Source organism: Hemicordylus capensis, chromosome 2 (genome assembly GCF_027244095.1).
Source record: "Hemicordylus capensis ecotype Gifberg chromosome 2, rHemCap1.1.pri, whole genome shotgun sequence".
NCBI lineage: Eukaryota > Metazoa > Chordata > Lepidosauria > Squamata > Cordylidae > Hemicordylus > Hemicordylus capensis.
Window position 1 is genome coordinate 406,043,412 of NC_069658.1, and position 17,426 is coordinate 406,060,837.

The following is a 17,426-nucleotide window of genomic DNA, read 5'->3' on the forward strand; positions in this document are numbered from 1 at the left end:
TGTTAATTATCTATTGGATTGTCCATTATATCACTTCCCTAGACACAGACTTTTGGCAACATTTCTAAATGGAATACCTGGCATAAGGGAGGCTGTGAAAATTTACTTTCTTGGTGAGAGGACAAACATATGAGTCGTAAGAGAACTCTCTTTGCATTGACATCACAAAATATTAGAAACATATGCAGAGCCTTGCTGAATCAGGCCAAAGTTGTCCCAGAACAGTATCCTGTTTCCTGCATGACTCTGGGAAGCCTACAACTGCTATTGAGAGGTATATTTTCTCTGAACTTGGTTCCATGTAGCCATCATGGCAATAACCATTGAGAGAGTTGTCCTCCACGGATTTGTTAAATTCTCTTTTAAAGCCGTGCAAGCTGATGATCACCATCATTGCATATGTTAATTATATGATATCAAAGTACTTTCTTTAGTCTGTCCTATTAATCTTCTGCTAATTTTATAGCTGGATTTTTTTTTTTAATATCTGTATATTTTTGCTCTGTTGCAAGTATACAGCTTGTTTCCCTGTCTTGCAGCGACCAAATTTGGCTATAAGCTAATAAATGATAAATGTGACCTACAAATTTGGCAAACTATGCAAAAGTGACTTTTGTAGAAAAATTTATTTTTGTGTATGAAACATATCACAGACCTTTTGAGCATCAATAGGGCTTAGCTACAAATCCTTTCAGTTGTTTCTAATGTTGCATGTTGATGTCTCATCATAAATAGTTAATGTTTAAAATAATATGATGAAGGCTATGCTAGCATTTCTGATAAAACTGTTGACTGGAATTGCTCAGCCTCATTAGACAAATTGTCTTTGAGGGTTTAATATAAAACCCAGAAGCTAAAACAGCCCTCAGATTCTTCTGTTTCATTAAAAACTGCACCAGTTACCTTCAAGCTGCCTGAAAACTACAGGGATAGTAAATCTTCCCTGCTTCCAAACACCAGGAGCAAAAGATTGACAAGCTCACAAGCAAATCCATTTGTAAATGCAGAAATTATTAACAAGTTTTTTGATTAACACTTTTCAAAATTGCTGTCCGTTTCATCGGAATAAAATCCTTCTTAATGGAATGAAGAAAGAAATATTGTACCCTCTAGTCGGTATCAACACCTGGCGACCCAAGAGCCATGTGGTTTTCATGGTAGACTACAGGAGTGGTTTACCATTGCCTTCCTCCCACGCAGTATGAGATGATGCCTTTGCCGTTGTCACTGAAGTGAGCATCTGCTTCCAGCACCTTCCCATATCACTGCTGCCCAATATAGGTGACTACAAATATATATTTACTAGGCACAGTCTGGGAAGCACACCAGCTGGGATTTGAACGAATAGCCTCTTGCTCCCTAGGCAAGCTGCTTCCCTGCTGCTGATAATAGAATGAACATCCTACTAAAAATGTCTTCACTAACATCTATCCTTGTAACAACCATTCTTTTTCCAGCCCTAGGCTATTGTCGTATTTCCTCCAGGACAGTGAAACTTTATTGTTGAATTGTTTCTCTTTTTCTTCAAGCTGATATAGACAGAGGACTTAAAAACTTATGAAGAATGTATTAAAAGGTCCTTGTCTCCAACAAGCTGCTTGAGCATCTAATAAAAAAGCACTTTACATGAATTGGATCATAGCACAAAATGGAGTAATGTGTCATGGACTGTAACACGCAATGCCACTATAATAAATGATGGCTAGTTTCAATGGATATATCTTGAGTTCAAGCCCTTAGAGGTGCATATTGTCTGTGGTTGAATGTAAAAGTAGGATGCAAATGTTGTGTTCCTGTGATTACTCAGTGTTGTGACACGGTTGCACTGGATGGGGCTTGATACCTCAGTGGACTCTGATGCGATTATGGCATTTTCAGACAGCAGTCATGCAGTGTAGTGGTTGGATTAAAAACCCCTTACTCAGTTAACGTGATACTAAAAACTTATTGTGGATTAGCTGTTTGTATGAGAAATCCAAGTTACAGCATCTTCCCTTGTGTGATAGCAGCTCAGCCGGCACATCTAGGTGAGCCGTAACAGTAACCATCAGATAAAGTCTTTCTCCAGATCTTCAGATAAAATGTTTTGTAGTACTTTAAGTGGAGAAAGAAAATGGCCGTGTGCGTGCCACAGATCCTCTTGGGGATCATTTGCTGTACAGCGGATGTTTGGATGGTGCCCTGGATCTTGCAGTTTTGTTAGTGTTCAGGAGGTGTGTGTTGCCTTCATGAGAGAGAAATGGACCCTGTCATTAGTCGATACTGCCTTGGGCAGTCATTCAGCACTGTGTAATTGTACACTGATAACAGTGAGTTAAAAGGGTGTTTGTTACCAAAATGTACAGCTCAACCAAGGAAGGAAACACTGAATGAATATTAATGTAGCCTGGTCAATGTTAATAGCCATGAGATAATGGTGATGTATGTAACTCCCAGGTTCTTGAAAGGGCATTTGATCCTGGCAGTGGTCTAGGATTCTGAGAGCTTATAATACTGAGAATCTGTGGAAGAGTCCCTCTATTTCAGCATCCCTTACTATTGTGAAAGGAAGCATCAGCTCTGGTTATCTTCTTGTTCCCACCATGCTGTTTAATGAATAGTCTGATATAGTGTTTGCATCTGTATAATATAAGGCTCCTATTATATTCCATACTCTTTGTATACCCTGGCGATGACACATTTTCTTTCCTTGTCACCAGATAGTTGCATTTAGCAAGATAATGAGGCTTAATGTGCAGCTCTCCCCTGCCTTGGAGCTTTGCTGCTAATCTACCCTTCATGTGTGGCTTGAATTCTCTGAAAAGCAGAGTGCTTGTTGGCATATACAGTAGCATGAACAATTTGATTCCACTGATGGCTGTCAGTCATGTTCCTGTGAAATTGCTAGTTGTTTGAATCCATCTTGCCGCAAAATATAATGGATGTATATGGGGCACATGGGGATGTATGGCAGCTCTAATGTTCCCTGTAGTGATAACGAACAATAAATAGAGTTGTGGCACAAATTTAACCTTTAGCAATCTTTAGCACCTTAGGTAGGCCACCTTAAGTGACGCAGCGGGGAAATGCTTGACTAACAAGCAGAAGGTTGCCAGTTTGAATCCCCACTGGTACTATATCGGGCAGCAGCAATATAGGAAGATGCTGAAAGGCATCATGGTAAACTCTTCCTGTATTCTACCAAAGAAAACCACAAGGCTCTGTGGTCACCAGGAGTCAAAACTGACTTGACAGCACACACTTTATCTTAGGTAGAGTACATGGGTTTCTCTAAACATGTGGTTTTGAGACGAAATCTCCCCCCCCCATTTTAAAATTAGGTCTGTATACTGCTTTCTTCCAAAAGTTAGGATTCAAAGTAGTGGTCGGTTTAAAACAAAGAAACAAAAACCCTGTAAATTTTAACTGCTTATTTTACAATAAGCAAACCAACAATGGACAACTGGTTGCATCAGGTTCTTGCTTCCTTTTCCTGTTGTTTCCTAGAGATGCATGCTGGTGTGTTCCTTACAGATTCAAGAAACGATGGCTGATATCCTCACTAACTCTGTGCTTTAGGAGGATCTGCAGGGATGTGCGGGGAGCCCTGACACGACTCCCCCAGTCCTCCTTCATGTGCACTGTTGCGCAAGGGGGCTCATACTTCTGAGTGCTGCTCATGCTGTGAAGGGTCTGTGGGGGTGACAGACCAGAAACATGTTGTCAGGAGGATGTCGCTGTGGATAGATGCATGTGGGTAGCATATGTGTGGGGGAGGGCGAGGGAGGGGGACACGTATATATGTGATGGAGCCAAGATAATTACTTAAAGTATTTTGGACCAGTACTAGATTGACAACACTGTGGCACTTATTCTCCAACTACTGAGCGGCAGAAAGAAACCAAATGAGAGTGTTGTAATCCAAACCATGAACCCACAAGACTTCTCTACAACCACAGCAGAATGTAGTTAAAGGTTGTCTACAGATAAATTAATGTCGCTGAGGGAGTTTTGCCTTAAGAAATTGAATTTTACTGCCTACCAACATGCCTGTACCATCTTATAGGTCACAAATATTTGTGACCACCAGGTCACAAATATTTATATTACAGTAGACATATACAGACTGGCTTTTTATTGACTTGGTTAATACACTTGAGTTTTCAGTTTGTGCCCCAACTTTGCTTCCGTACCAATCCTTAATTCCCTTGAAGGGTGCTTATTCAAATTTCCCTCTAATTTGCTCTTTCTGCTTGTTTATCTTGTAGTCCTTCAAGGAGCTAATTAGCGGAATGTCCTTGTTTTTCCTGGAAGGCAAACTTCTTATGATGTATAACAGTTGAGATACATGCCAGCTTGTATGTTTATGACTTTTTCGATTTGCATAACTGTCCCGTTATCTTCAGGGTGTCTGGTTTGATATAGGTTTGCTGCAGTGTTGAGGCCAGGCGTGCTAATCTCATGTTGTCTTACTTTATGATGTACTCTGCACATTATTGTGTGTGTGTGTGTTCTGAAGCTGCTGCCGTTTGGCAAGTGGTGACTTAAAATGTACAGTACATTGTTAATGAAACTGCTCTGGGGTGTTGACAATCCACCCTAACTAACTTTTGGGCTTGTGTGGGGAATCAGCAAATCTAGAGTGAGCAGTTCATTGCAGAATAAATTTGTGCAAAACTTTGGTCTTGGAAATTGCTGACTGAGAGTTGAAGTCAAATATAGTCAGGGTTTTAGGGGTACAGAAAGGAAATCCTGATTAGCAAGCAGCACAATATTAACTAACTAACCAGGCTAATAATATCAATACTAGATTGAAGCTTGCAAAGAGGCATTTTCACTTGAGATCCAAATCAAATCTACTCAAGGCTGACCAGAGAAACCATCTCGGAGAATAGTTTTAGACTTTGAAGAGAGCAGGGAAGGAGTAGAAGAGTTTAGAGCAGAGGTTTGATCTTTTCTGATGGTGTCTGACACTTGTTGCTCAGCCGGTGCTGAGGGGCTTCTCTCCCCAGGAACAAGTAGGTAAACAGGATACAAGAGTGGGGATCTGTGTGCCACTCGCGGGGCAGGAAGCAAGTAAAAATCTAGAGGTGGTCTAATCCCAAGAGGCCAGTTCCTTGCTGGAGCCAAGAGGCAGGGCCAACCTGGAGGCTGAGAGTGAGATGGGCATGAGAGCCAAGGTAGAGCAAGATAGTATAGCTGATGCCGGACGCAAGTACAAGCAGCAGGTAAATCCAGAGAAGAGACACACTGCTTGTGGGCAGGAATAGGCAATATTTTGCTGGGGGGACAAATGTTGACTACACCTTTCTGCTGAAAAGGATAACTTCCGTGATGGACAGAAGAATAAATTTTGTCCTGTTCAGTCCTTGGTTGGTGTGCTTTAAAAACACAATGGTGAGTGGGTTTGAGAAACCTGTGTGGGATGGAGTGAATGGGCATGTTAAAGCTTATCTTCATGGGTCAGGAAGACCTGGGTGTGATTGGAATTTTTCTGACTTAACGAGCACTCTTCCTGAGCCTTGAGCCAACCATGAACCCTTCTGTTAGAGAGATGAGCCTGTTATACCTTATCTACTCTTTTCTCCGACAGTGATCTAATGTGCCAACTGGGAGGGGAGTTCTTTGGCCATTCCTTTTAGAAGAATGGCTCTTAATTAACTTGTGTCTACTTCGGCTTCCTCATCTGTTCTGGAATCAGAGAGGAGAGCACGAGGAATAGCCCTCTTTCCATCATGATCTGGAGTTACCTTTTCCATGTTGCCTGCTAAGCCACATATCCCCGTGAGTTAGTAAGCCAATGTAAGCCAATGGTGAGCCCACAAGATCCTATGAGTTCAGAGAGTCCAAAATGGAATCTACAAGCCTGTAGTCCCAAATCATGTAAGGGGTGCTACTAGGAGCCCCCAAACAGGCTATCTTCAAAACAACATGTAGATGTTTGGTAGCCCTGTATCACCCTGCAGAAAAGTGAGGAGAACTCTACTGAATTTCTGAACCTGGTTAGAAATCTGGGAAGACAAGGTGGTGGTAGAATTTTCTTTACCATTTGTCCACACAATACAGATGATTAGCATGCACACCAAAGCAACTTACCTCTTGGTGAACATCAGTGATTATTCATTCCTGCTGTACATAGAAAGGGACCCAGGTCCCCCTCTTAATATTTGCTGTCCAGGCCCTGTTTGAAGCTATTGTAGAGTAGATTTTGTGCTGTATAGATGAAGGGTTAATGGAAAGAAAACAAAAAGCTATTTCCTGCCCTAGGTATACTACATTCCTGCTTTATTTCATCTGAGACACTTACTAATATTATATCGGAGCTTCTCATGATAGCGGGGATATTTGTATGCTTGCAGCACATCTAGGAAGAACTATTGTCCCCATTGTATAGGAGAGTTGAAGCATCCAGGGAAAACTTTGAGAAAGATGCCCAGGGTCACTCACGCAGTGGCAAATGGTACATATTTAAGTCCCGTTGCTATAGCAGCGTGCACATTTGATGTATTTCTCTTTGTAATCCTTTGTGAAATAGAGCAAGGTTTTCCTTTTGTTGAGATACATGTCCCCACAGCTCTGGTTTTGGAAACTGACTGCTGCATTTCATTGCTTTTGATTCCAAGGTCCAGACGTATGAGATGCTTCAGAGACTATTCCCCCTCTCCCCTGTGTCTGGGCTCCTGCTGTGTCTGGGCTGGTTCTGGTGATCTTCCACTGGTGCCCAGAGCATGCTCATGCTGGCACCAGAAAGGTGTTAATGTGAATCACACTTCTACATGCTTTTCAACACCCTATGGTTTTGGAGCTTGCGCAGAGGGATGATTCAGATGAATGCTTCTCTCATGTGATTAAAGGACACCCCAACAGCACATTGGGATGTCCTGCCTGCACTGATATCAGTTTTACCCTTTCCTGCTCACATGATGAAGCTAGTGATGGTTGGATTCGGCTCTCTGTTCACTTTCCCCCTTTCTTTCTCTGCTTCTTCCAATGCTTTTTAACATCTACATGAAACCTCTGAGATAGGTAATCAGGAGATTCAGTGCAGGGTCTTATCAGTATGCTGATGACACCCAAATCTTTTTCTCCATATCAACAATATCGGGAGAAGGCATAACCTCCCTAATACTGCCTCCAGGCAAGCATTTAGGCTGGATGAGGGATAACAAACTGAGACTGAATCCAGATAAGACTGACCTACTTATTGTGCAGGGTCGGAACTTGGCACGATTTTTATCTGCTCATTCTGGTTGGAGTTACACTTCTCCAGAAGGAACAGGTACATAGTCTGGGAGTCTGGAACAAGCACATAGTTTGGATCCACACCTCTCCCCGGTGTCCCTGGAGGTGCTTTCTATCGGCTTTGGCTGATACACCAGGTGCATATGTTTCTTGAGATGAACAACCTCAAAACAGTGGTACATATGCTGGAACCACTAGACTTGTCTACTGCAATGCATTCTGTGTGGGGCTGCCTTTATACATAGGCCAGAAACTGCATTTAGTACAGGAGAGGAGAGCTTGTGGTAGCAAGCATGACTTGTCCCATTAGCTAAGCAGGTTCTAACCTGGTTGCATATGAATGGGAGACTTGATGTGTGAGCACTGTAAGATGTTCCCCTCAGGGGATGAAGCCACTCCGGGAAGAGCATATGGGTTCCAAGTTCCCTCCCTGACATCTCCAAGATAGGGCCAAGAGATATTCCTGCCTGCAACCTTGGAGAAGCTGCTGCCAGTCTGTGAAGACAATACTGAGCTAGATGGACCTATGGTCTGACTCAGTATATGGCAACTTCCTATGTTCCTACAGAATACAGCAGCCAGGTTGGTCTCCGGGTCATCTAAGAGAAACCATATTACTCCTATATTAAGAGAGCTGCACCTGCTACCAATAAGTTTCTGAGCAAAATACAAGTTGCTGGTGTTAACCTATAAAGCCCTAAACAGCTTGGGCCCTGGGCATTTAAGAGAACGTCTTCTTCCCCATGATCCCCCATTGCCCATTGAGATAATCTGGAGAGGTCGTCTGTAGTTGCCACCATCTTGTGGTCGGCCTTCTCTCTTGCTGCCCCAAGACTCTGGAATGCACTCCCTGTTGATATAAGAGCCTCCCCATCTCTGACAACTTTAAAAACAACGACAACAAATATTTCTATACTGCTTTTCAATAAAAGTTTCCAAAGCGGTTTAGAGAGAAATAATACATAAATAAATAAGGTGGCTCCCTGTCCCCAAAGGGCTCACAATAGAAAAAGAAACATAAGATAGACACCAGCAACAGTCATTGGAGGTACTGTGCTGGGGGTGGATAGGGCCAGTTGCTCTCTCCCTGCCCAGTAAAGAGAATCACCACATTAAAAAGGTGCCTCTTTGCCCAGTTAGCAGGGGTTAAAAAGATAAGTCTTCGGGGACTTTTTAAATTTAACTGTGTTTTAACTTGTTGTAAGCCACCCAGAGACATTAAGTTTGGAGCTGTATACAAATTTGATAGATAGTAAGGATGTGCACGAATTGGTTCGTGCACTCTCAGGAGTATATGCGCATTGGCTATTTGCGGCATGACGGTCACCGGGGCTGTAAGCAGGTACACTGCAGCCCTGTGCTGACACTTTTGGGGAGAGTGCCAGTGGGGGTAAAGTGGCAGGGCAGGTAAAGGCATGCTCCCTGCCCCTTTAAGGACATCCCCGCCGCCGAACTGGCTCAAACACCAGACTTCCGAACCAGTTCGGCACCCTAGAAAAGGAGCGCTGAACCTATTCTTGCACATCCCTAATAGATAAAAATAATAAGATCAATCCCCCTTATATGGCTTAGACTCGTTTCCTCCCTAGCTGCTTCTTTCCTAGAGGAAGTGGGGCCAAACCCAGTTCCTCAGTCGCATACAGTAGTGGCTCAGCCAACTAGCCCCTTAATAAGTTCTGCTCTCTGAGTAAACAGAGAGCTACCTCTGCTAAACCACAAGTACAGTGGTCCTCTTTAGAAGTTATCTCCTTGTGTTAACTACAGTAACTGTGTTAGCGGCTCTCTGTGTGCTGATGTGCTCCCTGACTGCATCCACCAATCTGCTCACATTCACCACTTGTCTATAGAGAGTTAAGTGCTGTATATGAAGATGCACAAGGGGAGTGGCCAGAGTATGTGCATTGGCCATCTCTGCATGCTTTCTCATCTGGGGGTAGTGTCTCTAGGGAAAACGGATTTCTCTTTCAACTGGGACATAGTGATGTCCCTGGTTGTGTACTACAGAGGCAATGCTGCAGTATGGGAGGCTGCTCTTCACTTTGATGGGGAAACTGAATTGATTTGGAAATTGTTTCGGGTTCTGAGAATCTGATGCAGGAGCTGTAACCTTTATTGCAAACCACTTTGATGTTTCTGAAAGATGGATTATTATTGCATGTATAAACACCTGCACTTAAGAATTCCAAATCCAACAACCCACTTTGTCTAACTGAAGAAAAATAATTGTGCAATTAATCTACATTTGCATTATGTTCCTCATTTCATCTGAATTTTGAAATCCATTGGTGGTAAGGAGAGGAAATAGCCTGTGATGGTCTTGCCTTAATCTGATATGTAAGAAAAGTCAAGGATCACTGGAGGCCCTTCAAGGATTATCCTCCCCATTCCCCCACCCCCAGTTTGTAATGATTGCTATACACTTCATTCATATTCTCTCTCTCTCTCTCCCCCCCCCACACACCCCCACCCAACCATAAGGACTTGCAACTTAGTATTTTTAAAAACCAAAATAAGAAATGCAAATATGACAAATACTTATACACCACTTTTCAACTAAAGTCCCCAAAGTGGTAGAAGAGATAGAAATAAATAAAATGTCTCTCAGTCTAAAAAGAAACATAAGATAAACACCAGCTGCTGCCACTGGAGGGATGCTGTGCTGGGGATGGATGGATGGATACAGCCGGTTGCTCTCCCCCTGCTAAATAAAGGGAATCACTACTTTTAAAAGGTGCCTCTTTGCTCCATGCAAGCATTCTGCAGCTGACTTTGTATTCTATTCCAAATACCTAGGTTCAATATTGTACAGTACTGGCTGTAATATTTTTATTCTGCCTTCACCATTTTATGTACTGTATTAATTTTCTATCCCTGAAAAGGCCCCGAAAACTGCTTTTGAAGGACACAATACCATTTGAATGATGATGGCAACAGAAACGCCAAACAATATGCAAGGCTTACCATTTATTTTACCCATGCTACTCAATCAGTTTACTACAGTGAGATTTGTGCCTTGGCAGCATAAAGATTGTGAGTCATGACTTGAACATGCATGCATATAGGCAAGCTTCTTTGTGTACTCCCACCCCACCCCGCCAAAGGCCATTGACAAGGGGTTGTGGGATATAATATGAAGTTGTCCTCACTATGAATGTGAGACAGCATTTTCACCCCCACAGTTCTGAAGGCTGAGGGAGATTATAGCCAACTCCCACCTGTATCTCTCTTGTGCAACTGACAGCTGTGTGTTTTAAGCATCTTTGCCGAGATGTCAGCAGAGTGGGGCAGAGAAGAAAAGAAAACTTTCAGGGTGGAGGGAAAAAAATAGCCGAAAGGATTCTATTTACATGTTTATTCGTGTGAGTCAGAGCTCAGGCTCTCTGGTCTCTATTTCCTCAGGTTGGTTTTCCCCTTTGGCACAATAACAAAGCACCATGTCCACTGAATTCTTTTTTCTCTGGCATTCTGCCCAGGGCTTTGGAGAAATGAATTCTATTTGGGTAACTGAACAAATCTTTCTAGGGATGCTCACACCTTTGTGTCAGGAAATTTAGCACTTTTGTTGCATTCAGAGTGTGCAATTCATACCAATGGTAGCCCTGTAGCAAATCAATCAGAAGTCAATTTCTTTTGCTTTGAGTGAGAGACTCGGCACAAGGCCCTGGGACGCCAGACAAGTTGCAGTTTTCTCCACATTTGAAAAACCATTTCTGCTAATCAATTGGGTTAATTTGGTTTAAGCAACCGTGACTGTTTCTTACAAAGTTTTGATTCGGTTTAGCTCACATGATATTGAGTGCACCTAGGTTTGGGGTGTGTGTGTGTATGAATTTAATTTGTCAGTGACACACTGAAGTGCAAATAGAAAAAATGGCACCCTTTGCATTCTGCAACTCACAGTGAATGTTTCATATTGCTTCAGGTTGGAATTGAGTTAGAAACACAAATGAATTATTGGCGTCACGAGATGAAAGTGGCATCTCTGGTTCAATATCTGTGCAGAAGATTTATGTTTAACTTTGTATTGTTTTATCCAAATGGATTCCATCTTGGTGTAAGTTTCCATTGTGCTCCTATTTCATTGTACTGTTTCATTTCACATCCATTTTGTGAAATGGCCAGGGTCCAGCTATCTTGATCTCTGTTTACTTGTGTTTTGTATAGATTTGCCCGTTTGCCTTCTTTTAACTGAATTACTAATATACAAGTTTGAGTGCAAATAGCTTCCTGTAAGATTTTTGTGATGTTCAGAGCAGTTTCTTCCTTGGAAGATTTTATAAGTAACACAGAGCCATTGATTTTCAGTAATACCTTTTTAAAATGACTAAATATTTTAACCTACAGCATACCTTGACAATTTTATTTCACCTTTTCCTCCCTGAAGTATCAAAGGATTCCGACAACGGCTGACCCTCTATTATTGAGGCTAAAAATGTACTTTGTCAGAGTTCTTGGAATCCTAGAATAATATAATGGGAGCGTTGTTTCTCGTTTGAAAAGGTGGTATTCTTACTGTCCTGTCACAGTCTACTATAAATCTGTCAATTTCTTCATGTTGGCTGTCTCTGAAAATTCACAGAACTGTTAAATGAAACAGGACTAGTACTTTCCCAGTGTTGCACAATAATAAACTTTGCTGCAGTTATTGGATTTGTGCCCAGTTCTTTAACAATATTTGGGACAAAGCCTTTTCAGGTACCCAACACAAGTTTACACTGTGTTCCAGAGAGCCCTGGGGTTCCTCAAATCTTCTAGAGGTTCCTTGGTGAGAAAAGCACTACTGGTAGATATCCCTGGAAGACAACTTGTTCGTTCTCCAGCAATGAGTAGCTGCACTGGAACTGTGCTGTGCTAAAACATTTATTATAGATCCTTTCAGGCTGATTGAGCTCTGCACTTCATTGGAGTGTGGTGAACTGAGCTAGTGCTCAGCGGAACACACTTCTCCATCAGAGGAGGAGACACAGCAGGCAACTTGGTGTGCACTAACAAGGAAAGGTGGGCGGGTGAACCAAGCTGGATGCTTGTGCTCTCTGCAACAGCAGTCTGTGCTGTGGGCTAGAGGGCAAAGTGAGCCCTGGAAGGGGAAAGGGGCAACATTGGTACTGGGCTCCAGCCCAGGTAGAGGGGGCAGTGCCAGCAAGGGCGCAGGAGCAGGCATGTTGCAAGCAGTGAAAGGCACCGAGCTGGCACTGGCTTTAGGAATATCGCTGGGTATTCCAAGATGCCCATATTGAAACTGAGAGGTTACTTTGCAGTCTGGTTGAGAGAATCAAAGAAGACTGAGGGGGCTAGCTGGGAGGTCGAGACTCTTTTCCCACCTGAATCTCCCTGGCCTGAGCTGGGAGATTTTGCTGAGCCAGCCCTGCCTTCTCCCTTTGGCCTTGACCAGCAGAGAAGATCGGCCGCCAAACCGAGCCCCAGCCGGCCTTTGGTGTGGGACTGAGGTCCAAGGGGAAGCTATGCTCAAGGTCCTCCAGCTTTAGTTTTAGTTTTAGGTGTTGGTTTTTTTAATGGTTTGTGCCAGACTGCTTACAAGGATGTGTCTGGGCTCCCTTGTTAAGGATGGGGCAGGGGGCGCATTTTATGAAATTGGGGTGGCTTTTCAGTAGTTGTGGGAAATAAATGAGTGGGCATTCACAGGCCAGCATGCTGTTTTGGGGAAGGAGTCCAGTATCTTAATTACTGTTTCTTTGATGTGGTCTCTGTTTTTTACACGATTGGGCTTTGTGCCTGCGCAGAGACCTTGTCAGAGTCCTTCCAAGCTGAAATTTTCTCTCTCTCTCTGAAATGGACTGTAGCCCTGCCCCCTCTGGAGTATTACACATGTGCCCCAGTAGTCCTTCTCAGTCTGTCTTTGTCCGTCAACAGATCAACATCTCTGTGAGTTCCTCTGAGCTGAAAAACAAAGTTCCTTCTCATTTTCCCGTATTTTGCTCTTTCTTCTCTATTTCTCAGTTCAGTTTTATCTCCCTTTCGATTTGTGTTTTACTTTCCTCCTCACGGTCTCCCCCGGTCACTTCGGGTGCAGCTTTAGGCCCCTACCTTGCTTATGGCCAGCAAGGTCACTTTTAAATTGTGTGTCCAGTGTAGGGCTAAGCTTCTCTCCACCAACGGACACAATTGCTGCCTATTTTGCCTTGGCAAGGCACACAAGGTTGACACTTGCTCCCACTGTGCAAAATTCAATAAACAAGCGAGGAAGAATCGTGCCTCCCGCTTTAGATCTTGGCTCTGGGAGCAGGTGCTTAAATCTCCCTGAGAGGCTGCCCTTCCTTCAGAAACTCCTGCCACGCAAACAGCGGTGAGCTCTTCTCCTCCCATTTTGGGCTTACAGCCTTCTTTGCCTGCCTCTCTGCCCATGGACACACTGCTCTCACTCCCTGGCAAGTTCCAGAGCCTACAGCTTCTAAAATGGCCGCTTCAGTCCCAACCACTTCCACTGCTTCCTCTGCTTCCTTGGCCCCAAAGCCATTGGGTTTGACAAGCTCCGTGAAGAAGAAGCAGCAGCAACGGCAGTTGGAGGAGGCACCTCAGCCTCTTCAACGAAAGCTACCTTCTCAGGAAACCTCGGCTAAACCCAAGAAAAAGCACAAACTGACTGGACAGTCTGAGTTGGGGTTATTCCATTCAAACCTGACTGTCAGTATTGAGACGCTCAATTCCTACACCAACCCTGAGGAATGAGGAGAAGGCCCACACCAAACATGGCTGCTGAACATGGAGAAAGCCAGTAGTTCTACACAGATGTAGTTTGGAAATGTTTTAACTGGCAGCACTAGTCTTCTCACTTCCATCTTCCTCCCTTGTTGCCCGATTTGAGGTTTCATATTCACATTATCGGTCCTGCTGAGATAACCAACCTTAGACCAGTAGCAGCAGAAGAAGGCCCATGAAAAGGCTGTGGGGCAGGGCTCACGGACTGCAGGTTCTGTCTGCCCGAGTCAGAGCTGGGCTCTGCTCTTAAGCCTTCCGTGTTTACTGTCAGGTCAGGGAGCTTGAAAAGTGGTATGTGCATCCTGAAAGACTTGGGAAAGCATGTTTTTGGGACTTCTTCCTGGTACGTTTCTTGCTGCTCAACGGAAACGGAGAGCAAGGAGAGCATACAGGGCTTTGAAAACAAGCCCAAACAAACTTTAAAGAGCAAGAACAGCACACCGAGGAATGCAGGAGATCCTTACCATTCTCTTACTTTGGTTTCTCCTGCATTTCTCCATTTGCTCTCCTCACTGTTTGAAGCCTAGGTGCATTTCTTTTCCGGGTTTCACTTCTCCCTCGTCTGATCATTTGCTCTGAGCATCAGAACAGGTGGGCTGTTCCAAGTCCGAGTTGAAGGGAGGAGGAGGAAGACACAGCACAGTAGCAAAGAGCCATCCAGATGCCTGCCTGTCAAAGTCACCCACTGCCACTGCTCTGATGTGCTTCCCTCTGCCTCCCCCATGATGCAAATACTCCTGACCTGTTTGTTGGTCCACCCAGTCTCCACCCCCTCAATCTCTAGTTGCTCCCATTGCTTTCTTAATTTTGCTTGCCTGTCTATTTGGTCTCTCCCATCCCCACTGCAATCACTCTTCTGCACTTTCTGTCTGTCCATGTAATCTCCACTCCTTCAGTCTCTGGTTGCTCCCATCATTTTCCTAGCTCTTCCCCCTTGTCCATTTGGGTTTCCCCTTGGCAAAAATTCTCCTGGTCTGTCTGTCCATCCTATTAACCACTGCCCCTCTGCAATTCACCAGTCTACCCTCTTCTCACTGGCACAGAAGAAATCAAGTTGCAAAAGCCCTGCAATTCCCGAAACCCATCCTTGCCTTGGAGTTTGTATTTTTGAATGTCACTAAGAAAGTGTTCCCCTCACCTTGGTTTTCTGTGGTGTCTCTGGCCCTCAAGTTTGATTAGAGCCCACTAAATTTAAATTGCAAGAGACCATTTAAATAGCTTGAAGGCCAGCATGTGTTTTTCTTTAGCAGGCTGCTGCCTAGGCAGCTGTTGGAAGAGGCTCTTCTCTCAGTTGCAGACAGCTGTCAAGTTCATCTGCCTGTAGTTGCTAAGAATGCCACAGACCTGGCTGCAGTCCCTAGCTCAGGGGTGGGCAACATGTCGCTCTCCAGGTGTTGCTGAACTACAGCTCCCATAATCCCCAGCTCTAATAAATTGTGGCTGGGGGTGATGGGAGTTGTAGTTCAGCAACATCTGGAGAGCCTAGTTCATGCTGCTGAGCTTGGCAGGCACTGCATTTTTTAAATAAATACAGGAAGAGATAGAGGTCGCTGTGCAGGACTGCTTTGGCACTATGTGTGCTCATGACAGTAAATGGAGTCTAGTAAACACCTGAAACCGCCCCCCAACAACTCTTTTTTGGTTTCTTCACTTCCACTCAGATTTCCCCCTCCTGTTTCCCTCCCTCCTGCAGCAACAAGCACCTGAGCTGTTCATGTTTACTCAGAAGGACATTCTACTGAGTTTAGTGGGACTTTATAAGAGGTTGTGGGTAATTATAACCTTGCTTCCTTGTTGTTTTTGTTCCTACTTTCTCTCCTGACCTCATCTTATGGGGGTGATTGGGAAAGAGAGGCTCTCAGCATCCTCAGATCTCTGCCCCATCAAATCATTGCAAGCATGGAAAAGGAGCAGGGAGGCATGAGAGGGTGCTGTTGACAACGCTTTTTCCCACCGCCTCCTTTTTAGAACTTGCAGTGGCCAGATTGGAAAGGGAGTAGGGAAGAGGTGCAGAGGTGCAGCAGAAAGGCAAAGGGAGACTGCAGTGTAATGCACAGCTGGGAGAAAGAGTTTACTTTGAATCACACAAGTGTGTACATTATGAAAACAAGTTCTTGGACAATAGATACATACACAATAGAAGGGGAATGGGTAAAAGCTGGAATGGAATGGGCCAGAACGACCTCTTAAAAATCAGGCCGGATCCTTAAAACAGAGGGATGTCTTGAAGACAATATTTTAGCACTGAAATAGTTCCACTATATTAGACTTCTTCACAACCAAGTATGCCTACCTCCCCCGTCCAGTTCAATACCCAACAACCATTGACACATGAAACTCATTGAGGATACTTGAGTGCAAAAAGGTTTTTTTTAATCATGCAGTCTAAAATGCTTCCATAATTTCTTTGAAACTATATAATGGCAGAGTATACATGTAAAACAGCAATTTCTCCTTGCCAGGCTCTTTCCAGGGTTTTTTTTGGGCATCCCTCCATTAAACATGAGAAATGTTTGCAACCAAGGGCTCTTCAGCACTGTGTCTTCTTACTTTTACAAGGCTGAGCAGATGATTGGTGTAGGGATCCCTCTTCAGCCAGTCCCTCCAGAGGATTTCCAAGGCCTCTCAGGCTCTGTCTTGAAGAGTCTGAAAGGAAAAAGGATTGCAGGGTGGAGCTGGTCTCTTTAGCCTCTCTCAGGCTTGTCTAGGGCCATTCTTGCACCCACACCTGGCTCAGATTGCTGCTCTTGTTCTTCTCCACCTCTGCTGAACTGGTCAGGATTTCTTTTGGAAGTGTGCCCTCTGTGTTGTTTTTTTTGCCAGGGGTGCTTCACTTGCCTGTTAGGATGAAGAGAAAAGACAGTGCTGTGTGAGGGAGGGAGAGTGAATGACACAGGTGTACCAGTTGCAGGGGAGTAATGGCAGGTGAGAGGGCATGCCCTCAACTCCTGACTGTAGGCTCCCAATGGCATCTGGTGGGCCACTGTGCGAAACAGGATGCAGGACTAGATGGGCCTTGGGCCTGATCCAGCAGGGCTGTTCTTATGTTCTTATGTTCTCCCCAGTCATCTTTTTTTTCTAAACTAAATAGCCCCAGGTGTTATAGCCCCATGGGAACTGTCTGGAGACTCACCCAAGAATACAGAAGTTGACAATCTTTGTTTTAAATGTAAACCTTTCTGATGTGGAACATCTGGGAGTACAGTTTTGTTAAAAAGAAATCTCCAAAACATCCAATTTGTTAGAATTTTGGACTTCTCAGTCTCTTTTGCTAGTTATTAGCATCATCATCTTCTATTAGGAATCTCAGGATCCCAGTTCTTCTTTAGGACATGAGGTTTTAAGGTGGTTGCATTTCCATCTGGGTAATATAACTATATGGTTCATCGACATTCAAATCCTGAAGCACAATGACCTGGTTCCCCATGCCTTCCATTCCTTGTATTCAAGATGAACATTGCATTCCTGAAAGAGGCTTTGAATTTTCA

At 44.0% G+C, this 17,426-nt stretch overlaps 1 protein-coding gene and 1 long non-coding RNA gene across 6 annotated transcripts in view; one reads left to right on the forward strand and one right to left on the reverse strand.

The window, feature by feature from the left end:
- The window catches only part of SLC39A11 (solute carrier family 39 member 11), a 498,275-nt gene that overhangs the window by 51,195 nt on the left and 429,654 nt on the right, over positions 1-17,426 (forward strand). The window lies entirely within an intron of this gene.
- Positions 16,245-17,426, reverse strand: part of LOC128345075 (uncharacterized) — a 41,309-nt gene continuing 40,127 nt past the window's right edge. Inside the window, exon 3 of the long non-coding RNA XR_008316255.1 lies at positions 16,245-16,776. This is a non-coding gene — a long non-coding RNA (uncharacterized LOC128345075). The remainder of the gene's footprint in view (positions 16,777-17,426) is intronic.